Source organism: Poecilia mexicana, unplaced genomic scaffold (assembly GCF_051168715.1).
Source record: "Poecilia mexicana isolate PSO_F unplaced genomic scaffold, ASM5116871v1 scaffold_2, whole genome shotgun sequence".
NCBI lineage: Eukaryota > Metazoa > Chordata > Actinopteri > Cyprinodontiformes > Poeciliidae > Poecilia > Poecilia mexicana.
The window spans coordinates 7,788,072-7,812,963 of record NW_028263371.1 but is presented as its reverse complement, the minus strand read 5'-3'; the positions used below and the strand labels follow the sequence as shown (position 1 = coordinate 7,812,963).

Sequence of the window (24,892 nt, the reverse complement as noted above, 5' to 3'; positions counted from 1 at the left end):
GCAGCTGAAGTAAGCTACAACATACGCCTGTGTAAAACTCACTTAACCGCTAAATCAGGACGCCATACAACTGTTAATAACAAAGTGTATGACGATCTACGTCATGATTCTATGTTGCTAGCATACATGCAGTGAGTACCATGCCAATGCATGCGCCTTAAGAAGTTCGACCGTCAGTGGAGTTGTCAGTTGCTGACAACTGTCAGCACAAGTTATGACGAAAATAAGTCATTAAATTGTTTATAATATGACATAATATGATAACTAGATAGATATACATGCGTTGTCATGGTTTCAAAGTGTATTTAAAGCAGGTCTGGCTGCAGCTGGATGCCATACAACTGTTAATAACTGTTAATAATGATCTACGTCATGATTCTATGTTGCTGATTAAATAAAATCATATGGTAATGACAGCGTATGCATGTCTGAGCTAAACGTACGACTATCTGACAACGTATGCTGATCTGACAGAACACCGTGAGTTTGTGCTAAGCATATGACGATCTGACCTGACAGAACACCCGTTCTTTGTTCTTGTAATGCTCTGTGTGCACTGCATCATTATTTTATTTAATTATGTACGTTGATATTTAAATTAACAAATAACTAAAACACAAGAAAGAAAGGGCATGCACTCTTTGATTGTTTTTGTTCAAAGTGGCAGCTGTAATGTCTGCCATGGTGTCAGACTACCTGGCTTCATGTACTGGGATAGAGAGTGAAAACAGTCACGATGAGCACCTTCTGTTTGGTTACTTCTTGCTTGTTGCTCCTTGGTCAGTGTTGGTAGTTGAGCGTTATTTACCGTCAGGGCATTGCCTCAATTGCTATGTTTAATGGTGCAGACAGTGGTGGTTTCTTACATGAGCAATATGGGCAAATGCCCAGGGTGTTATGTTTTTAGGGATGGCACGAGACCATCACACATTTTAGCACAGAAATGGAATATTTAATATTGGTAAAATGTATTAAGTATTTAATATCTAGGTGTTTTTTATGGGAATATGGATCTTTCAGATTATTTTGAGAAGCAATTTCGATCATATTTTACATTTTATTGTATCATGTAGCGCGGGCCGCTGGTCTTGGTCTTGACTCGGTCTCGACTTTCATCGGTCTTGGTCTTGACTTGGTCTCGGACCCTAAAAGTCTTGGTCTTGTCTCGGTCTCGATACACTCTGGTCTTGGTCTTGTCTTGGTCTCGGGTTAGGTGGTCTTGAACACAACACTGGTAATCAGTCATCTGAGTTTTAATTGTCTCTATTGTGTTCGTATTGTGAAAGGTTTAAAGGGCTGCTTTCGGTGCTGTTCCATCTGAGCCTTAACAAACATAAACATGCATTAAATAAATTGATTTTCAATCAGTTTTTTGCACCAAAGAGTTAATAATAAACACTTTTTATTATTAAAATAAAATGTGCAAACTACACAGCAAACTAATGGTGGTAGAGGGCCACCATTAGTTTGCTCCTGTCATATCAATAATTACTTATTTCATTCATATGGCTCTTACAGAGCCTCAGGGAAAACATGTTTATTATTATTAAGTCTTTGGTGCAAAAAACTGATTGAAAATCGATTTATTTACTGCATGTTTATGTCTGTTAAGGCTCAGATGGAACGGCACAGAAAGCAGCCCTTTAAACCATTCAGACTACGAACACAACAGAGACACAATCAGACGACTTATTACCCCGCGATAATAACTCAATAGTCCATGGAAAAACCTTATAAGCTTGTATTAAAGCAGAAAGTACGGTGGCCACCGTAAAAAAGTATTCAATTATGCCGCATGAACTGATCAGTAGATTATTGCGAGGGAACGCAAAAGAAAAAAAAAAATCCCCATGTCCCTTGGAGGGCTCTGTAGTTTGCGGTTAAAAGAATCCATGATAGACTTTATTTGACAAATATTTCATTTAGATGTGAAAGCAGTACAGTAATTATACTGTAGGCTGCTTAGTTTTTTATGCATTTTAATAAAACATTGTCATACGTCACCATGTATTGTCACACGAACGTGCGTAGTCTCTCATCAGTGTCCGTCCCTCTCTGTTCTCCTGAGAATATCCTCATACTGTCACCTTTTGCAGTTGCTCCTTCATCGTCCTGATCTGTTTCCCTGCTTTGGTTTTCCCCTTCTTGTTATTTTCAGCTCAGATATTAAAACACCACTGGCACACCTGTCAGCTGATAAAATCAACTTTGTTGCTACTTTTGATGGTTAAATTGAAGCTCCTCCTTTCTCTTTTATCATCTTCTGAGATTTTGCGTTTTCTTCAGGCGTCATCGTTTAGTTTGGTTGCACTTACACATGACTGCGTCTTTCATTTTCTTACCTGACCAAGTGTCCAAATTGTGCCTTTGCTTGGTTTATAATGGTATTAATGAATTTTATGTTGTGAATATAAGGAAGAAAAACATACTACAGACATTATCTAGCTAATCAAACGGCAAGAATGTTCAACTTCACCAGATTTAAAAGAATGTAAATCCTATGTTTAACTTCCAAGATACGAGCTGGTCATTTCTAAACGTAGACTTTTTAGTGCAAGTGTGAAGCAGGTAAGTAGAATCTTTTATTATTAATAATATTTTATTTCCCATGAGGTTCCCATCAGTCAGCTACCTCTCCTCAACTGGGTTTGGTTTCCTTCTTGCAAATTTCCTTCTTGCTCCTGCCAACGATGTGGAAGGGTTAGCTGAAGCGCTATGCTAGTATTAGCGTCATTTCTCTCTGTTTCGACATGACTTGCGGATTATTCGACTGGCAGCATTTTGAAACGCTGTTCCAGCTAAATGCGTGTGGAAGAAAAGGCATCACTGCTTTATAAAGTTAGCGCTTAGCTGTCATAACTTTTTAATGACTGCTCTCTGTGCTCTGTGCTTCCAACGTAGCAAGTTTCTGTCTGAATGAGACCTGGAACAAATGCAGACGCAAAGAGACATGCGTCGCCTTTCGCTGTGCTTTTAACTGTGTTGCTGTAATTATTTTACAAGCCTCTTTCATGAATAAACCCAGTGGGTTTTATTCATGTGGTACCATAGCAAGCTGGCTAATGCTACACTAAGCAAGGATAAAACTTGCCTCAATTGTAGAAGTGAGGATGGGTGTTAAGACATCTTATATTGACATTTGCTGCTGTTGTAATGAATTAGCTCTTCAGTCCTTTTACTCTGACCTTGCCCCATGCTTCCCATTGAAGCTGACGTCTTTGTGATTTTGGACGTGTTCCCCATATTAAATGACAACCACAGCTAAGCTTTATGGCTAAGCTCCTAATGCTCCAATTTATAAATTACTCCACAATAGAAAGGAGATTAGCAGCTGTCGATGTAATCCCATAATGAGTTTCATTGTGATTTCTATGTTCAGTTTATCCTGGGCTGATGGCTAAAATTGAGATGCAATGAATAACTTAATCAGCTTTGATTGCGACATGTTCCCGGTTGGACTTTTTTAACGTCGCCAAGTCTTTGTTTTTGTTTTCTCGTTGTTCCTAAAATAGCATAATAAAACTGAACTTCATTCTTAACCACACCAGTTAATTATGCTTAATTCCTGTCTGTTTTTATTTAACTGGCTCTGCAGTGATTCGTGAGACAAACTCCCAGTTTCTTCAGAATATTCTCTTTTTCTCCTTCACTGGGTCATTCTTGTAAACTGGTCTGGTGTGACTCACGTTTGTGAGAACATGAAAGTGAAAGAGAGGGGAAGGACGTCGCATCCTTTAAAGAAGCTAATGGATGCAAAACTGTTAATATAAAGGTTGAGAAAAAGCCGCGTACACAAAGGAAGAAAACTGAGACGGGCAATAACTTTACTCGTAAACCGTTTATACAAATGAGTCTCAGACTTTCCGTCTGTCTTTTTCTGTCTGCTGGCTTTTTTTTTTCCTCCCCGTTTTTTTTTATTTTCACTGCTTCTTCTCTCAAGTCTCTCTTAGCCGTTCCTCCACATTTAATTTCTCCTAATTTCTGCAGTTGTTCTCGACTCAGCGGTGGTGCAGACATGCTGATATTGTGTGTGTTAATACTGGTCTGCTTTGGGTTTGTTGCCATCCTAAACTCCAGATAGTGAGTAGCATGGAATCTAAATAATTAGATAATATTTTAGGCATTTAATGTAAAAATGAAATCAAGTAATCTGCTAAAATGAACTTATGTTTCGATCCCATGAAACACGCCCCAAAGCAATACAATTGATTCTGTAGTACAATTGACTCATCTGTAGTGAATAAATATTTCAAATCTGTGAATATTTGCTGTGAGATTTTTAAATATCATGTTTTATATATAATTATTTTTTACAGTTTACTTCCAGTAACCACCGGGACACAGGAAGAGAGACTGCATTGACTGCTGCATCCTCCTGTGACAGAGAAAGGATGCAAAAAAAACTAAAACTCACAAAAAAAACGAAAAAAAACTATTAAACTGTAAAGAATAAAACAGGAAGCATCGGACAACAACAGAGAAACTGGTCACATGATGAAGACTAGTGTACTGATTGCGGATGAAGCAGCTCTGAGCTACGTAAACTTCTAACATTTTAAATGTAAAAAAAAAACATCTACAAAATTTACAAAATAACAAAACTACTTAAAAGTCAGGAAAACATTTTTTTTAACCTAAACCAAACAGAAGAACTTCAACATCATCATAACCAGATCTGTCTACAATTCACCGGATAGGTAGATCTGAATCATATTTCCTGAGAAAAGGTTAATTATAGCAAATTTATCTGGCAGGGATAAACTGACTAAATTGAACTTGCTTATTCCTCTTCCCCTCCTTGACTGACTTCCACTGATCCCCTTCAGCTGATTATTTATCACTTGAGTGTCCTTCCCAAGAACTGACACACTCCTGATTCCCAGATACAAACGGCTTTAACTACACTCCAAGTGGGAGTTTTCCTGATAAATAACAGCTGTCTCCTTTGTGCCTGGCTGACGAAAAACAGATTTTGTTGGTTTGTGGGCGCTTGTGTTGGTGCTAATTGTTAATGTGCTGGTTTTGGTTGGAGCCTTAAAGCCACATTTTTTATGATTTGTCATATCCTAACTGCTGTTGTGTTAGGATGGGGAAAAAAAACACCAGCGTCGGCTCTGATCTTACCGACGCGACTCTGGATCTTCTGGTTTGTGGATACGTTGAGTGTTTGCTCACTGATTGGTGTGGCTGAGGAACGTTAAGAAGCGAATATTGAATTTCAGTGCCTTCATGATGTCATTCAAAGTAGGAATCTAAAAAGGCTGCAGTCACCGATTGGAGCACAAGCGAGCATAGCGCAGCGCATTTCACCGTTCTTGTAGGAGTGCGAACGCGAAGACGCACCTTTCAACTCACTCATGGAAATTTCACTTTCAGCTCTCTTGGCCTGTGGAGCTTTTGCCGAGCAGAGAGGCAACAAATGACAGCTTTGTATTTTAGGAGGCTGGGAAAGTGGGGCAACACTGACACACACATGGATACACACACACACACACACACACACACGCACACACACAATCTGGCAGAGTCAAAGCCAGTGCCCAGTGCTGTTTTGCTCAATAGGCTGATTCATTAAGGCCTCCTCATGACTCTGGAAGGGAAAATGGAGTTGTGATGAAGGGGAGGATGAGCAGTGAGGAGTGCTGCAGCTCAGCACTGTGAGGCTGACGTGACCTGGCAGTGGTCAGTGTGTGTTAAATAGGAAGCAGTCATGACCCGACACACCGTCTATACGAAAACACACTCACCTTATCAGAGTCCTTGTTTGCATGGACTAGTAATAGTTTTACTTGTGTAAATGTTACAAAGAAGTAGACATTTTCCATTGAGAGATCATTTTAACCCTTTCATGCATAGTGGTCACTACAGTGGACAGCTGTCTGCAAGCCATTTTCTTGTTTCTTGTGGATTTTTATGTTATAAATGCGCACAGACCACTGAAGTGGACACTAGTGCATCAGACAACACACTGCCAACTACTGGCCATCAGCTGCAAGTACAAGAACGTTTTTTTGTTAAATCCAGTATGGCCGACAGACCGACCCAGTCCCTCCTTCTACTGTAGACGACTCTTACAGGTAAAAAAAAAAAAAATATTGTGACATCAAGTAGCCCGTAAAGAACAATACTACTGATGTATTTTCCAAATAACAACTTTGTATTTGGAGAAAATTGCAACTGATCACCCAGAAAAATTAAAATCTAGAAAAACATTTTTTTTTATTATTTACAATTTTTTTCCCACTCTTTTTTTTATACCTTAAGAAAATCTAAAACACTTTGGAAAACAAAATCCTGACCTAAAGGATCACATTTTATGCATGAAAGGGTTAAAAATTGAAATATTCCCATTAGCATTATAGGAATTGTGTGAATCGGTTAGTAATTGGGGACTATTTGAGCAAACCTTGCCACACACATAGATATAAGCCATTTGTTTTGTAACAAATGTTCAACATTTCTGTTGAAGGTATTAATTTTTAAATTAGTTTTTTCCCCCTTTAATCCCCAAGGAAATTTTCTCTCCATTTAAACTTTCTCTCAATAACCTCAGATACCCAGAATAAGGAAATGTCAACAGTCCATAACAAATATTTCAGAGATTTTCTAATTATTATGGTTTTTTTGTGTGTGTTTCTTTTGTGGGGACAGTGAGCTCTTTCCTCTTATGAGAATTTTTATTTCGTGGTTTCTGAGCGACTTCTGAAATAGTCTTCAACAGGCTAACTCTGCATGCTTCTCTGACTCCCATTTCCAGTTTGTGTTATAGTCTCCGACTCTCCGGAAGAAAACCAGAATGGTATGCACGCCCGCAACATGCTGGCTGGTAATCTGAAACCTCAAATATGTTTTGAACTTACACTGTGGCTTAGCTGTCGTGTCTTCATAAATAATGTATAGTTCTTTCTTTTGCATTTCCTTTGTTGATAGCAACAATAGCCATCCTGGTTTTATTTACCAATTGCCTCGACATTTAGGGGGATACTTAAGAGTATTTCACGATCGAGCCATGCAAGGACTTGACAACATCCAAGTCCTTGTCTGCTCAGCCTCAATAGAATCTGAGCATGTATACATTTATTTCACCACCTTTATATTTAATTCACTTAAACTCTGTAAGATTGGCAGCAGAAAGTTGTTCTCGTGAGGATTGTTCTAAACAGAAACGCTGGACGCTGAAGCGCGTTCGTCTGGGTTTCTCTTTGACTGAATCAAAGAGAAACCTTTATGACTTAATGTCTCCCTCCGGATCGCGCTGAGATGAATCTGAATGTCGATCACTTTTACAGCCTGCATTTAATTACTGTTAGCCTTTTTTGTTTAACGTGATGTCGGCAACATGAAGTTTATTTGGTCTTTTCTCTTTGGTTTTCATTCAGACGAAAAGAAACCCATTAAATTATAGCTAAAGTAAAATACCTAGATCTGAGGATTTTGCTGTGGAGCCTAATTTTATGTCATAATAATAAACACCTCCCAGCCTTGTTCCAGATTTGAACTCATTAGGGGACGCTGTTATGTTTTTGCTGTCACAATGCATCGGAGTCAACACGAACAGATGAAGCAGACCTCCCTGCATCCCACCACACTTGGTCCGAAACGTCCCGCCTCACCACCCGAGACTTGGATCAGGCTAAAAAAAAAAAAAAATGTTCTGTATAATTATCAAAGCCAGATGCTTGGGGCCATTTGTCATGTTAAATTATTACAACAGTCCACATTTGCTCATGAATATTGCATTGGGGACAGAATTGTTGACACCTTAGAGGGGAAAAAAACCTCATGAGTTCATGAGGTGGCTCCATGAATAATATACAATATAAAAAACATTACATTTCAAGCTTTTATCTAAAACTATTACTAAGTTGATTTTGTTTTTAACCAGATTTGTATATTTTGTAGCTTGTAAAAACAGGCACAACTCAAACACTAGAGAATAATTCACCTTTTTATTGTGAAACATTCCCATTATTTTCTATTCCAAAGTTCTAGCAAAGTCTACAGGTCAAATTCGGGTTTATGATGTCAGGATTTATATGATGGGGCAGGTGTTGTTGAGGGATCTTCACAGGATCTTTGCTCTTTAGGGAACTGCGCTCTGCTGGACTGAGATCTCCGGCGTTTCTTCAGGTATTTATGTGTCGGACCAAATTCTCAAGCGTGGGCTCACTGTCCGAATTTTCCCAAAGCCTCAAAGTTTCCAGGGAATACTCTCTATAATGTTGACCTTGCATAGCTTCAGGCGTTCTCGTATCCGTGTGTGTGGCATTGATTCATAGACTTCCATGTAATCAGTTACAGCAGTTCACAGGTTGGTTTGTCTGGTTTTTCGGTCTGGGGCGACTGTTCTGTCAACCAGCAGCTGTTATTCGTATGTTGGGTCTAAACCGTTTCTCAGCCATTTTCTGGGTTTTGGGTGAATGTTGAGGCTCTTATGGAAAGAGGTCAGTTTCTGCCACAGTGCGCACACCTTAACTGATGTGATGGAGAGCCAACAGTTTGTTGGGCTCTCGTGTAACTTTGGCTGGTCAGCCAATCCTTGTAGTCTTCAGCAGTTTTCAGAGCCTGTGGTTAAATATTTTTCTGTTTCTTGGGTATTCCCTTTAAGTTCTGACAATTGGCATCCAACCTTGTCCTCCATGGTGGACATTGTCAATTGTGCTCATCCTCAGTGTTAACTTTACCAAGTGCTTCAAGTATCATTGTTGCTGTACTGTATAAGAACTGGTTGATTCCTGTGATGATGTACTTAGTTCTGCTTTCACTTGGTCTCCTAGATGACCAGATATGACTGGAGTGTTGGATGTAATGCAGAGTCAAACTTCAATCACAAAACTACCAGATTTATTGGCATAAATCTGGTAGTTTATACCAATAAATACCAGATTTTTATTGGTATAAATCTGGTAGTGCTTGTCTTACAGTCACAAGCTCTGGGTATCTTACTGTCATTGAATTTATTATAACTCCTCTGTATGGCAGAGTACTGTAGAGTTAATGTGAAGCTTTTGGTGGAATAATTATGAGATGCAGCAGAAAGGGTTTATTTCTTAACATTGTGCAACTTTAATTGTTTTTTGATACATCCAACACACGGTTGGTATCAGACGCAATAATAGATGCAAACTGAAATTAGTTTTTAAATATTTTTCTATTAGCAGTTAGTGTTTTAGCACAGTTTTCTTTAAAACGAGAGTAAAGCGACATTAATTTTAGTTTTTTCTAGAGTATCTGTTCTCAGTGTTAGATGTCAAATGTGGGTGTAATTTACTTTTATTTCTTAGCCAGCAGTGAGAGGTAGATTTCATGACGTCCGCTGCTCTGGCTGCTTTGTCTTTGTAGTCTGACCACATGTGGGATTTTTTTCTTCTTTTTTTTTAAAGCTGTAAAACAAACACAATGATTTAACATAATAAACCAACTGCTTTAACAGACACCGCTGTTCTTTTTTTTTTTGCCAAGTCATGTTTTGTTTCCAGAACTGGACACCATCCAGCAGGCCAATGCAGGCGGCTGCAGGTGAATCCTAGCAGTAGCTCTGGGGGTTTTTAGGGAATTTTAGCTTACGTCAGCATTTGCAAGCTTTGCTATCCCCTTGTGCTTGCTGGTAGTGAATAGGATTGATTCAGTCTGCATGCAGATCGTTTCTACGTGGAGAACGTGTGTGTGTATCTACTAGTATGTGTTGTGTGAAGGGGTACCGATGTATGTATTCATGCATGTTTTGTTCTTGTTAAATAGAAACAGATCCTGAGGAAAAAATGTTCTGTACTTTGATGCTGCAGCTTGGTGTGTGTATGGTTGTGTGTGTGTGTTTCTCTTGGCACTACTCTTTATGTTTTTGATTAGGCAATGCTGAAGATTACTCACATGCACCAGTGGAAAGAACCGCTGATTATGTCCAAGAAACTTTCAGGGTTGTTTTTTGGTCCTATGTGGAGAACTGCACTGAATTAAAACCTGATCAAGTGTAAGACATAAAAATGTAAACAAGCTTTTCTTAAATTGATTAATCAAATCAACTAAATCTGTCTTGCATTCAAAGATTTGTCAAAAGTGGAAATCTAATTGAACATCCCATTTTCTGTCGCTCACAAATGTACACCATCAAGGACCAATGAAATTACGTCATAGTGACTCGCCTTCTTTCATAAGAAATAAAAGTGGAATGAAACGGCAGTCTTCAGGACCGCTGTGCAACAGACAGAGATAAATACGAATTAAAAACTAAGCCTGAATCTAAAATTAGAGCTAAGCTAAGAATGCAAACTTAATGCTGATACATCTTAACAGTAAAACAAAATATGCAGCTGACAGCCGCTGCTCTGGGAGATGAACACTAAAGAGGAAAATGTGCGATTTGCAAAAGTGACCGAGTGCCGCACAAATGTATGCACAGAGTCTGATTGATAAATAAATATAAATATTCTCAGTTATTTGATAAGTCTGTACATTCTGGGATCTGTATATGAATTAGTTTTTGTTCAGCTTACCAACTGGTGAAAGGCGTGAACAGCAGTGTGCCGAGTGCACAGCCCTGAGGGACTCTATTTTTTTGGAGATGCCTGATTTATGATAGTTTGCAACTTCCACATCTTGTTTATTACAGTGTCAACATGTGACAAAATTGCAAGGTGTTGATGCAAATACCCTTAGCTTGCCTTCCTTTTTTTTTTTTTTTGCCATTTTGTGACATTTTAAAAATCCGCTCAAACTTCACATATGACATTTGGATGGAAACATATCTATCAACACCAATGTGAATCCTATGTGGCTGTCATATTTCGCTCATAAAAATGAATTATAAAATACAGACCTAAGCACAACCGAAAAGAAAAACAGAAAAAAAAAGTGGAGTGTGTCATTTAAGTTTAGATTTTGAAATTTGAAAAGATCTCATTTGCCTTTTCTAATAGGACTTACTTTACGTCTTTCTCTTCTTAATGGAGTTATTGCGAAAAATTTACAACAGGCAATCCTAGCATTTAATAATAGACATGTACATCCCTTCATAACCCATAGAGGCTGCCGAGCCTCTGCATAATTTCACACAAATATGTGCTAAAGTTAGACCAGGCATCCAGCTCCAGCTATGCTGCAGAAGGCCAGATGGTGAGGTTTATTCTGGGACAGGTATGCTCCGTCTTACCGGCCTGGTTAGACGCTCTGACAAAATATCTGCAAGGCTTGTTTTTGTGTCCATATGCCATTTAATGCATTTACGCGTCTTGCATTAAAAACGGCTTTCTGGGGATATTTATTTTTCTTTTTTTTTGCGAACCTAAACTGTTACTTGCTAACTACAAATTACTTATGACAAGGCATTCATTCTGGTTGAGCTTCAACACACCGCAGCTCCTCGCAAATAGTTTCCAGCGTGGGAGATTCACTTGCTTTCAGGGTTGATGAAAAATTGATCCTCTTCTCCCAGACACAGCTTGACAAACATAAAACCACATTTACCTCACGGACAAACCGAGCTAGCAGGGAATCCCTGCCTCTAAGACGCTAACAGCCGGTTACTCAGCACACCAGTGATCCCCACTTTTTCTTCCTGATTGAGTGATTGTGAACTGATACAGGCTCAGATCGCTGAATTTCTTGGAGCTGCTCTTCGTTATCGTCAGTGGGGGTATTGTTTTGGTTCTAATTGTTGCCCGTGTTGGTCACCTATAAATTCATGGTTCTACTCCCTAGATGGAAACGTTTGCACAAGAATCAGCAATTAAAGATTCACTGAGAGGATTTACTTCAATTTTAGCCTGTAGGTCAGACTCCAGTTCATTTCTTCACTGACAATAAAATCCTTGGCTTCAGTCCATTGCATTGAGTTGAAGTCTCAGTGATGAAAGAACGCATAAATCGGAGGGAGAGAACAAGCTCAGTGGGTAGAAGTGGAATTTGGTAGGACCAAATCTGTTACATTTGATGTAATGTCAGCTTTCAGCAACAGACTTTGGGTTTCATTTTCATCCTCTTTGACAGACAAAGAAGTAGGACTTAAAGACAAATCATTAAAAAAAACAAAAACAAACGGGGTCGCAATTATAAGAAGTTTTCAAATGTTAGGTTAATATTTAATCTTAGCCTCCTTCTTATTTAACTTCCTGTTTCACAACTCTTGAAAGCCAAATCTGCAAGATAAAAGAATGTGTGACGCTAAATGATAACATTTGCCGTTTAAATTTTTTTTTTTTTTAGATGTCCAACTAGATTTGATTCTTACTGTGTATGCAGTTCATGTTAACTTGAATGACCAATATGGATTTCTTCTTTTGCACTCTGATAAACTCGTCAGGACGTCACCCTATTTGCAGTAAGGGTGTTATTTCAAGAAGGTACTTGAAAATGATATCTACACTTTAAGCATAAGCTGTGATAAAATACCGCCCTTTTTAAACCTTTTTAATGGAGGTTTATGTGCAACAATTTCAGTTTTTTTTTTGGAATGCCAAAAATGAAGCTTAAAAATCCACAACATTGACAGCAACTTTTTTGAAAAATTGCTGCAAAATCTGTAACATTATGACTGCAACAATCACAACAACAACAACAAAAAATCACCACCCACCCTGACTGAGTTGGGAATTTGAAGTTAACTCTGCAAGAGGAGGATGATGAACTACAGGAAAACATTTCTAATTTACTCACGATTATTCTCATCTTTTCTGCCACCGTGAACCTCTTTGCTCATAGCTGAAGAACCTCAAGGAGCACAGAGGCTTTAAACAACAACAAAAAAAAGCCACACTTGACATCTTCATCAGGCCAGTCTAAACCAAACAAACTAAACAGTGTCACCTCACACTGTGTGATGCATGTGTGAATTTAAATCACCCCTCCCCCCTTTTTCCCTCTCAATTGTCCCCCTATTCTCCCCCCAGCCTGCTGACCAGTCCATTGCAGTGCCTGCTGCAAATACCGTCGTGTTTTCCACCAGGCAGACATACCAACGGAGGGTGCCGGTGTTTAGAGGGAGGAGAAAGAGAGAGAGCGCTAAAAGGAGGGTAAAAAAAAACAGAGTGGGAGGAGTGCAACAAGGGAAAGAGGGCAGCAACAGTTTTGCACAGAGTTCTGGCTGAATGGGAGAGGCGTGTTAGAGCGAGGACTCGCTGCAGTGCAGGTGGATCACAGCTGAGGAGGAACACTCTGTTTGGCCGTCCTGCAGGTTTGTTCGGCAAATTCCCCCACTTTTAACAGCTGCTCGGGACGGCGCCCTTTTCTCTGCCGTAGTCTGAATGAATGGATGAATGGATGAATGAATGCTGTTGTTGTTCGTCATCTGTCAGGGCTGCCATAGCTCAACTTTCCACGCTTGCCGTGGTTATCTTCTAGACCTGCAGTGCTAAAGACAAGCTCATTGATTTTTATCTCGGAAATTAATCCTCCTCGGTCACTATGGTAACTTTATAGGAGTTTCTGCTGTGTGTGTGTGTGCGTGTGTGTGTGTGTGTGTGTGTGTGTTTTTTAAGTTCAGTTTTCTTCAGTGCAGCAGAGGCCATTTTTCCCTCCTTTCAGATTGAGTTCTTTTACTGTGGAGAAGAATAGAGCTGGGAGCTTTGAATGGCTTTCGCTCTGCATATAAGAGGTGCCGCCTTCTCAAGTGTCAGCATGCTTCTGGGAAGGTGGCGGGGGGTTGCAGAGGAGGGTGCGTGTGGGTGTGTGTGTGTGTGTGTGTGCATGTGTGTGTGTGTGTGTGGTGGCTGGTGCTTTATCCTTCTATCCCTCACCCATAAGAGATGAGTTGTTACCTGTGTTCTGTCTTGTACATGTCATAAAATCTGCGTTTATCGTCAGAGATAACTGGAGCTGCTTGGCTGCTGTCCCAACTTTTAACTGCCTGCACAGAAGGGGAAGTGCTGCATAGAAGAAGTGCCTCATTTCCAAAGCTGTTTGTTTGCCACTGTCAGAGTAGGGATAAGGAGACTTTTATGAGGTGCCAGTTTATTTTTGACTGTAGTTTTCTGCTCCCCCCCCCATAAAAGATCCCCTTTAATGGCCGTATAATCATCTGACCGATGCGGAGGTTTGTGGTTTTGTTATTTATTTCCATGACCCCCAAAATGCCTTCTCATAATGACCCTTTTTTGTTGCAGTGTATTGCTTGGAGTGTTTTCCATAACAATTTTAGTGCTGCTTGAAGACCCCTCTTTAGAACGTAAAGAAATCACTGGAACCGTTTCAGATCAAGCATTTCTGACTTCGACACTCAGCCTTAACTCTCTGCTGCAGTGATGTGACTCGAAGCTGTAACCATCTGCAGATTCTGGGGCCCGGTTGAATCTTGTTTGTGCCGGAGCTGTTTTTTAAGGTGTGGAGTAAGATTTCTGCTTGCGCCAAAGGTCTCTGCACATCCTGTGGCGCAGATCACAGTATCTGCAGGTGGGTCGGTTCTGATTCATACCCGAATTCAAACTTATCAGTGTTTATCTGTTGAATCCGGAAGGTGCATCTCGATGACTTGAAATATCAGAGAAAGTGAATTGTTTCATTAGTTTTTATTGTAACATTATGTCATTTTATTGCACGTTGTTTTTTTTGTTTTTTTTTTAGGTTTTTGTCATACTGGTGTCCTTTATTTACAGTTTTAGCCAGAAATTTGGCATCCAGAAAAAGGGGTAGGACCCTGAATGGCTGCGTTGAGGATTAATATCATCAACACCCCACATTGTGTTTTTGTGCTTTTACCATCTCTAAGCTTTCGTGACCAAAATTAGAACAAACAGAGGCTTGAAATGTATCACAAACTTATTCCAAGGGCTCCCAAAAATCCTTTATATCCTAACTTTTTGGTGATATACCAATTTATTGTGATGTTCGTGGATTCGGTCGGCTACAATAGCGTAAGTTGGATTAACTTTCAATGTTGTTTTGATTCACGTCTGATGTGAATCTTCTATAAAGCTTTGATACGAAGGCAAAGTTCATCGTGTTAATTGCTAATAAGTGAGGGAAATGTGGGTTAATCGCGAAGCAGGTTTTAATATTTGACAATATTATTGCAATATTGTGTTTTCCTAAAGGATTCGGTGTATAAGCTTGTATGTTACCTCTTATCTTTTGGTTGTTGTTTTTTTTTTTTCCTGCTAGTTAGCACAGCTGGCGTTCTTCCCTGGCTGCTTTCAAATAAAGTCTGACATCTGCTCCGATAAGTCAGTGACACAACCTCATGCATCTTTTAGTCAAAATTAACTTCAAGATTCACCCCGAATCCCGCACTCGTCGGCATGGTGATGGCCTCGCGCTTTCACAAATTTCAGCTCGTTTAATCAAATATTTGTGCAGCTCGTTTTTTTTCTTCCAGAGAAGCAATAAAAGCAGGACCCTTGCTGCAGGCTTTGTTTGCTCTCCTCTGAGGGTTCCACATTGTTTCATGAATGACTTTGCGTGCTGAGCTCTTGAAAACGTAAAAAAGAAAAGAAAAGACGCTGCTGCTTCGGGCTAAATGATTTGCAGTCGCGCTGGTCTCGATTTCATCTCCCGAGGTTCTGCGCTATCCCCACAAATCTTAACTCCACATGCCTGCTCTCGGGTCAGGGGGTTTGAGATGAGAATTCAAACACGTTTTCTCTCCGACTTATTTCGCTCCGGCTCTTAGAATTTTGATAACGTCCTTAAAGTCAGAATGTGTTCTCTCCCGGCTGAGGGGACCGAGCAAATATGTTTTTTGTGAAATACGGTCGTGTCTAAATCAACTTTAGTGCCTCTCCGGTTTCTTTTCCTCATGTTTCCAATTATTAGTGCTTACGGTTTAGTTTGTGCAAAAATTTCAAATCGGTTCCTTTAAAGTTTTTCATTCCAAGGAGTCAAGATTACTTAGTATCTTTTAAAGAGATGTTGCCTAAACACCTTCTTTTTCTTTTCTCCAGAGTTGTACTTATTAGGGCTGGTTATATGAACTGAGGCTGTGGTTATTTGTTTGTTGCGTCGTTTGCTGGCTTGCCATCCCATCATTATGTCATCGGCATGGTTTCCAGCTGTCTGCACCAGCTGGACTTGATTTTGTTTTCTGTAGCGTCATCTCCAACCACCAGCCTCTATGTGCATGTATCCGATGTATGCATGTGACGGTGAACACATGAATCACACCTTCATAAACCTGGGATTTGTCATTCAAAACTACCAACACAGCAGAGAGTCACCTGGTTTGTCGTTTCACTTCATGGGATGGATGATTTGACTTGGTGACTTTGATTAGGATCTGATTAAACTGCTGATCTTGGTTCTTGAGTTAAACCAAACGGGTACTAAATAGAGAGAGAGACTTGGAACAAGTTAATCCAGAGTTCAGATTTTTTTTAACTTTTAGATCATTAAAAAAAAAAAAAAACTTACAAAATGGTAAACACTGGATCTGAAGTGTGCGTGCGTGCGACTCTCTTCAATCAGATTCTGTTTTGTTTTTTTAGTGCTTTGCGTACTGTAAAAACAAATGTGATGATTTGACCTCAACAAACCTCATCCTCCTGCAGGAGTCTGCTCAGAGTGAATTTATTTATCATCATCATTGGTCCAAACGCTGATCAAAACAATAATCAGCAATGTTGATGGGTAATGTAAAAAAAAATATAAAAAAAGTAATGTAAATTATGAAGATTACCTGGGTTGGAAAAATGGGCACAAATTGGGATGTATGAAAACTGGCAAGGAGTTGAATTTGCTCCTAGCTTTTTTAAAAATTATTTTCCTTTCTAGTCTCTTCTTACTAATAATTTGACCAATTGAATGTAGTGTCAGATCATATAAATATATATATATATATATATATATATATATATATGTATGTAGAGTGAGAGAGAGAGAGAGAGAGAGAGAGAGAGATCTCAGTTGTGGTACTGTATGCAGTGTTGCTATTCAAATAATTTTTCAGGGCTTTTATTGGCATGAATGAATGAATTTTCACTTTTCTGCAACCAGTTAGCTAACATTATGCTTCAAACATCGACATTAGTTTAATTTGGTATTGATGTAATTTGTTGAGTTTCGTCACACAGTAAATGCTGCATAAACTTCTACATAATAAGATGAGGTAATCGTCTGGCTTCCTGCTTCTGCAGCACTGAATTTAAGCTTCTTGATGAAAATCCAGGGGTATGTGCAGCTTTTCCAGGCTCCTCGGATCAAACTTTAGGTTTCTAAAAGCAGATTCCAGCAAATGAACTCATCAGCTGATGGGGAAAGAACTCAACAATACATTTCATTTTGTAGAGGTTCGATCAACCGCAGATTTTTTTTTAAACTTCCTGTATATGTATTAATGACTTTAAAGATGCAATCAAAATACTCTGTGCTTTGGGAGCTTGAAAGTGGGAGTGAATCCAGACTATGCTGCTAGTTTTAGTCATAGGATATATATTTAGATTTTGAAAACAGCTGCAGAGAGAGGATATAAACTAAGAGCACGTATCAAAAATATTTTTAGGATTTCATCTCTAACCCTGTGATATTTGCACGAGCGAGTACATTTGCCTACATTTCTGTTAAGTTCTACATGTATGCAGTGTTTTCAGCTTTACTTGTTGAGTTGAATCACTGAGACTGTCATTAGACCAGATAAGCTCTTTAAAGGGTCCAAATTTCGAACCTTTTTTTTAAAAGTGAGCCAGGATTTGGTTCTGCTGTATCACTCAGCATCAGAGCGAAGCCGTTCCTGTTCCACTCTGTCTGCGGTTGGCGCTAAAACGGGAACGAACAGTTTGAAAGGTGTTTTATGAGCATTTTTATGTTTAACAGCTCATTGACTTTTACTATAATTTATTTCAAATGCCCTGAATGAGTGCTAATTTCTCAATTCCCCCCAGGCACTCGATAAAAAGGGAGTTTGGAGACAAACGCATCTAAACAGTGACGGTTCACCTACTGTAAGGTATTTAAGCTTGTATCCTTGGAGAAAAATATTTAAAAATGATCATCTCATGACTACTTGTGCGGCGTATTCATGCAAAAAACTTGCCGAAATCTAATAATAGTGGGTGAACAAACTTTGTAATGTGATTACTGCAAAAAAAAAGAGAAAAAAGTTGGCAGTAACATCTGGTTACAAAACCCTGCAAAAATATAGAATTTTTATCACACAGCTTTATTTTAACAATTTTATTCTTAGTCAGATTTTTGATTTTTGTCATATCAGCAACTTCTCCCACGTCAGCTGTTAATCTCTGCAGCTCCTCCAAAGTCACCAAGGGCCTTTCTATTTGATTCTAATCTCCCTTCACTGCTACGCCTGGATTTTCTCCCATTGAAATGGATTACTCCGCTAGAATTTCAACCAGGGTAATCAGCGAACAGAAGAAAACGTAGTTGTGAACGATGTAGTACGGTTCCAAATATTAAATTAAAATTCACAGTCGCGGTTGTTTATAGCGCATGCAATTTCCGGTAAGTTTCATAGCACTAGCAAACATTAGCGATTGGGTGAAGTTTAAAATCTGCATATCTCAAGCAAGCAATTGTTTCTCATCAGCAGACAGTCCAGACCCTCTATGCGAAGCAAAGTGTAGAACAAAGAGCTTGGTTTTACCAGGCTGTATGTGCATTTAACACATTATTCAGATTTTCTTATTAAAAAATTATGTTGTTATCTCCCCAATTCAACAGGATGGACTGCTTTGTGTTGGTCTTTCACATAAAATCTTACTTGGGTCAGACATTGTGGCTGTAATGTAGATAAACGTGAAAACCTTGAAGCACTATGAATACTTTTGCAAGGCACTACCGCGACAAATTACACATTACGGTTGTATTCCTGGGATCAGCCACAATTTTTTCCCCCAAACCAGCATCTTCATCAATCAGCATAAGAGCTTTTGTCTCTTGTCAGATGTTAAGTCTGATTTATAGAGTTTTCTTTATAGTATCTCCTTTTCTACTTAACTAAAGCCTGGAAGTCATTTACGAAGTCAGAGCTGGGGTTTAAACTGTCCAGAAGAGATAAATAAGTAGACCTCAGTGCGTAGATACTTTGGTTTGACGTCCCTGTTCCATCGGGGGAATTACATCAGTGGTGAAGAAGAGCTCATCGCTGAACCATCTGCGGTTGACGTTTGGCTTAAACCAAACCTAGTTACTAAAGTGGAGAAAATTTCCTCCACTGCTGTTTTATTTATTTATTTATTTATTTATTTATTTATTTTAACATTCCATGAGAGCAAAACAGCTGGTAGAAAAATAGAAGAAATATGAGCTCATGGTTCACATTTTATTAGTTTTGTCTCTTTTTTTATTCCAGCTCACGTCATTCAGGAAAGGTCGGTTCAGAATGTTCATTCTCAAAATGAAACCTAAATTAAATGTTGCATTGTGAGGAGAAACTGGAGTACTTGGGGGGGATATGTGAAGGTTTTGTGTATGCGTTTGGAAGGAGAGGGGTTGGCCAAGTGATATTTGTTTGTATGCTGCACTGATAGAGATGTAGCATAAGATTGTCGTGGAGGGACTATTTCAGCTTCTATATTCTGGTTTATGTAGTTTTCTGTCAGACATAAGTTGAAGTCGCGCACAGACATCTTCACTGCGTTCTGTGACTCGACGCGGTTAAGGCTATCCGTAACTAGCTGCTTCTCTTGCTAGCTAGCTAGCTAGCTTTTCGGCAAGTTCAACTTTATTGCCAGTTGGCTGGACGTTGTTAGTTTTCACCCCTGACTCACTTCTGTTACCAACCCATGCTAGGCGAGGTGCATTCTGTGTGAAAAGGGCAGAGCAGAGAGAAACACTAAGCCACTACCAAGAGCCACAAAACAAACCCCAGAAGTTTCCCAATTCATGCTATGGTTGATTGTAAATACAGCAAAATCTCCCAACCAATTCCTACATTTATAATTGTTTTCATCCTGTCTTAGCTTTAATTCAAGGTGGCATTAAAACGCTCTGAAAAAATCTTGTGACTTGATTTGACATGTATCACATTGGTAAATATCAGTTATTGACACGAACAGCAATATTATCAGATATAAAGATCAGCCCAAATTTTCATATAATTTAACTTTTTTTTTTTTAATTAGTGAATAAGTTTTCTTTGATTTATAACTATGTGTGGATTACTGGATTGTTGTGGACATAGGGAAATATTGTGTTCAATACTCATTTTACCCATTGTATTTATACATAAAACATCTGTTTATATGGAATTTACCTTGTACTTTAATGTGGAAATGTGCATTGTTTCAGCTCCAAGTCCACCATAAAATCAGCCAAAATATTGCCTGCAGCAACACAGGACCAATAAGTCCAGATCGGATTATAGACCCACCAGCCAAACATCTGATCCAAGAATGAAGTTGACAATGGGACTGTTGCCAAATCTCAGTCCAACCTCTAATCTCTCCATCTTCCCCACAACCACAAGACGTGATGACGTGCGACATCAACAAATGTACATCCATGTGCTTTCTGATCTGGGTTTTAGTTGCTAATTGGCTGCTAATTAGCATCAATACTGTCCCAACATTTGATTATTTTTGCCTGCTATAGTACAACTAGAGCTTTTGATTGCTTTTCAGGCATAAAATCAATTTTTAAATTTTTTTTTAACAATTTTAAAGAGATCCCCACACACCAAATCTCCACAAATCACTCCGAGCCCCTTTGAAGAGGCCACATCCGCGATTCTTCTAGCAGAAGAGAAAATTGGGTCCAGAGAGGGAAGACGGATGAAACCAAACCCGCACGAGTGTGTCAGAAAAGAGAACAACGTATAAATTTCACGGGTCAAGGGTTACGACGTTCAGACGAACCAAAGAGAAGTGCAGATTTAGACGTTTTTGGGGGTTGGGAGGTGAGTGGGTGTGTGGAGACATTGCACATGGAAAAAATATATAAATTTTTCATAGATAAGGGGAAGAAACGAGCGAGAGGGAGTTGGATTTTTAGTGGGAGGAGATGTTATGAATGTCTCCCCCCCCCCTCCTCCATTGTCATTTCCTCTGCAGCTGGTGCTGGGTTGAGGGGGGAAAATAAAACATTACAGAGGAGATCTTAAATCTAAACATTGGTCCCGCCAGTGGGCTGGGTGCTCCCAACCACTGACACGCCTGCAATAAAACACAGCGCCTGATTTTTGTTATGTGCTGCTAATGATTGCAATGAGCTGCCAGGCAAAGAGTAAAATACATGGAAGCGCCACAAGCTTACTGCTAGATGAATAGTTCTTATAATCAAGCAGGTGTATATAGACAGGTGTACACATACATTATGGAGTGATTTATATGCTGTCGGGTAAGTTGTTTGGCGCGCTCTTTCATATATGTGTCTGTATTTAGTCTGACAGGAGTAATTCCCCCTGATTTATGATCTCGCATGAGGTCCTGACAGAAACCTCCATCAACCTCCTGCGTCTTCCCCTGGTGGGGCCTGGCGGCCTGCAGGTCATGACCTTATTAAAATACACTCTCGGTTGGGATTTTATTACTAGCATCTGCTGGACACCAGAGTTTATAGAGTGCGAGTCTTTCATATAGATTGTTACTTGTAACCAAGTCAAATACAGGTAGATATGTACCGTGGGACATATTTTATGGCAAATTACTGGATCCTTACAGTCTATGTTGAAAATGTAGTTCTTAATTCACTTTCAAAGCTTTAAATAAGTGATAATATTTCAAAAGACCCAATCTGACTTTTAGTTCTGAACTCTGATCTACTGTTTTTGCTCAACTTTGACCTGCAAGTTTGATTGGCAATGAAGGAAAACATAATTATAACAGTTTTATATTTAGAAGACAATACTTTTTTTGTTTAGATGTAGCAGCTGCTGTGTGAGAGAGAAGTTTCAGCAAAACGGCTCTTTAGCATCTTGTATTGGTGACTAACCTGGTTAGTGCAGCATTGCTAGGAATTAGTATTCCAGAAAGAACTTGGAAATGGCTGCCAGTATTTCCTGCATGTTCCATTACAGATGGAGATGGAACTCTCTGAAGGATAAAACAACCTGGCTGTTCTCAGGTTGGTCTTACTGCAGTCTGCTGACAGTCTCTAAAGTAAATCACAGACATATCCCCACATCTTGGTTATATTTTTAAATATCTTCTTATCTTGCCTCCCTGTGCCTCTTCATTTTAAGCATTTTAGTGACTATGTGCATTATAACAGCTTATACTGGAGCTTGGGAAGAGTTGTCAGCTCAGTCTGCTGTCACTTCATCACTTCCGTGTGACGACTTCACAGATCTAAATGAAAAAAAAATATTTTTTACATTCCACTTAGCTTGAAGCGAACTCTGGACCGCCTACAACCCAAGGTCTCGGTTTGGTTGAAGTGAACTATTGTGAGGTTCAAAAGTGTATGTGAATGCGAGCAGACCAGTGACCTTTCCAAAAGCAGGAAGCGGACTATAGCAGAGAGCATTCTGGGTAAATACAACCAAATAAACGCACAAGTCTATTGTTAGATGGAGAAATGCTTCGTCGTCTTTTACCGACAAGAGAAATCCTAAAATCTGATTCTACTTCAGTTTTGTTTACATTTTGTGAAGGAGGAAGTTGTGGTCAGGTCTTTCTAAGTTTCCCTCTGTAGTTCTTGGTGCAGTACCTCCACAGGCAATTAGGGGAGACGGGTTTTTCAAATGGTTTGGGTCATTTGACACGGTGCGGTGTGAAAGCGAACCTCGGGAGCTGAAAATGTAACAAATGTTGCCACTTTGATCCCTAATCGAACCGAGTCTACCGGACTATCGGGTGTGAAAACACTCTTAGAAAGCCGCTCAGAGCCTCAAGGGAGACATCTTGGCTCGGGCTCACAAAGGTTGTCACGAGTGCCGCTGCGCCGCCTCATTGAGAGTCCGCCGTTTCACTCGTGCTGCCTGGGGTTTTGGCAGGTAATGAAGCCAGAGATATGGAAGTCATTAAAATTCCTCAGGAACATGTGGACACTTTGTTTATTTTTCCTCCCACGCGGGAGGGTGGACAGCTGCCAGGAGACCGCTCTGTCCTTCGCTCAGCAAGAAAGTGCGAGTCCTGAGGAGGACCGAGGAGGTGAAAGATGGATTAGTGGACGGGCGGGAGGAGAGTGACAGGACGAAGCTGAAACGATGATGGAAGGTGGGGTTCTGGATGGGGCGTGCAGGTCCGGGTTGGGGGAGGAGAGGGAGACACCCTCTACTGGACCACAAACAAAGAATCGGACAAATGAACGTTGAGGTTTTCATTCACCCGTACAGGATGGGGATTAGAAACGGATGGGTTCACACAGACTGCAGGGAAAATAACAGAGCGTGGGGACAAAGACGGATAGAAGGCCAAGGGAGACCAGATCAGGACAGGCAAAAAAGTAAAAAAAAACACAGCTGGAGAATGTCAGACTTAAACAATCAATCACTAGATTTAAGCACAAATTTAGTCCTTTTTTAACATTCCAGTTATGCTTTTAAAGACCAGATTGGATCATCAGATCCTTTTTTTTTCCCCCTGGAAATCTTGGATGGGTCATTTCTGCCATTGCGTTCTGGTAAAGCCATAAGCGACGTGGGTTGTTAATAAGATTCACATGTTGTCTCATTTTCTGTGACGAGTTATTTCCTCCGAGTGCTTTATGTTGTTCGACTCTATCCACTTACTGGCCATAAATCTGCAGCTCTTTCCTTATAAACGTGGAAATATCCCTCTGCGCTCATTTTTAAACAGCGGATTTGAGACGGGCCTGCTGTGAAGGAGGGAAGGATTTGTGATTGGTTAAACAGAGAGGGGGACTTGAAAGCCTCACCGGGGCAGAACGCGAAACCCGACGACCCACAACTGGATTCTGCTGTGATCTAAGAGCCGAAGTAGGGGTGGGCGATATGGACGTATAGGTTTATCATGATATTTTGTGGTACTGCTGTGAAAACGATAAAACTGACATGAAGAATTATTTCTTACTTTTTTTTTTAGGTTAATATATGGCTGTTACTGTGTGTCACAGCAATCATAGCCCCACAAACACAAATGGTGCGTTCACACCAAATGCGTTACGCGTGTTAAAAACGCGTCCGACGCTTCAAGTTCGACGCGTGTGCACTTTGAATGCAGATGCTTGATGGTGCATTCACACCAAAAGCGTTTTGAGTGTCAAGCACATCTGGTTTACATTAAAAGTCCATGTGGAGTCACATTAGATGCGTTAACCATTCTAAACCGGAACGTGTCGCCGGTGACGCATCCAAAGTTGCAGTACCGTAATTCCGCCACACGTAGCGCTATCTGAAAAATTCCAACTGTTTCTGAAAGGGGAGACAATGCACTTTCCAGCCAATATCGGGTTATTACGGTAATAGACTGTAAATTGTGAAAATAACTTGCTGGATATTGAAAGTTCCAGTTGTTATGGATACATGGATAAGTATATCATCTCACAGGACATTTAAAGAACTACTTACAATTAAAATAAGGAAGACTTATATAGGCAGACATTTGAAACTTAGGCGAAAAGGGTTAAAATTGCTTTTGACGTTTTCCGTTGCCAGCCTGTTTGTCGGACGCGCTTGATGCGTCAAACCCTTCAAATCGCGCCGTGCTAGATGCTCAAAATGCGCCGTTACGGGCCCTCGAAGCTCCTCCAAATACATAGACTGTGAATGTAAACCAGACGCTTGAAATCCATTTGGTGTGAACGCACCAAAATACTGCTCTGGAAAAACATTCCCATTTGTAACATGCTTCTTCAGGTCACCAGTCTCATAAAGAAATTTGTTTTTTGTCACTAAACTGCACACACCAACTTCATTTAATCATATTTTCAAATGTTTTCACATTTATTGATACTTTCATTGAACAAACAGTGGAGAAAATGGTAAAGCTAATTATCCTGATGATATGGACGTTTGGGGGGTTTCAAACATCAGTTGTGACGATACATCAAAGGTCTTATCAGGATAAATGATGATCAATACGATTACAGCCATTCCGTAACGCTGAAGTGACAG

General features: G+C 39.8%; 1 protein-coding gene across 2 annotated transcripts in view; it reads left to right on the top strand.

Moving 5' to 3' along the window:
* add3a (adducin 3 (gamma) a) overlaps positions 1-24,892 on the top strand; it is a 96,241-nt gene that overhangs the window by 1,755 nt on the left and 69,594 nt on the right. The window contains exon 1 of one of the 2 annotated variants that reach the window (XM_088009877.1): positions 13,065-13,168. The exons of the other annotated variant lie outside the window; for it this stretch is intronic. The gene's annotated coding sequence lies outside the window, so the exon portion shown is untranslated. Of the gene's footprint in view, positions 1-13,064; positions 13,169-24,892 lie in introns of those variants that run through there. 2 annotated transcript variants of the gene reach the window in all.